Source organism: Orycteropus afer, unplaced genomic scaffold (genome assembly GCF_000298275.1).
Source record: "Orycteropus afer afer isolate SDZICR_OR568_19922 unplaced genomic scaffold, OryAfe1.0 scaffold00096, whole genome shotgun sequence".
NCBI lineage: Eukaryota > Metazoa > Chordata > Mammalia > Tubulidentata > Orycteropodidae > Orycteropus > Orycteropus afer.
In genome coordinates, this window is record NW_006921683.1 from 9,234,562 (window position 1) to 9,235,087 (window position 526).

Genomic DNA, 526 nt, shown 5'->3' on the forward strand with positions numbered 1-526 from the left:
ATTTGGGTGAAGAGAAGGGCAATGTACCAAATGTGAGTGATCAATATGGTGGCACTGAGGAAGAGAAAGACATAGAGAGGTACATGGGAGGTACAAACAACAAAGATGAGCCCTTTTGCACATACAGTACAGCATTGTCAGTGAAGGCAAACATGGGTATACGGGTGGATAGATGGGTGGACAAGCACAAGCTGTGAGATGAGGAATGTACCCAGGAACATGTATAGGGTTGGCAGACAATGGTCCTTTAAGTTTATGTGTATGATCTGAATTCCTAGGTGTATAGTAGAGCTTACAGGGGCCAAGGTTGTAGTCACTGCTTGGTCACAGCCAGCTACCCAGAGGGACCGAGTAGTTGAACCTGTGGACTCGGGACCATTGTCTCAGGTGACATCAAGCACAATTGGCATAATGTACTACACAAAACATTTTTCCACCTCCTACTTTGGCGAGTAGTGACTGGGATCTTAAAAGCTTGCAAGCTGCCATCTAGATGCAATGATGGGTCTCTCCTCATCCAGAGCAA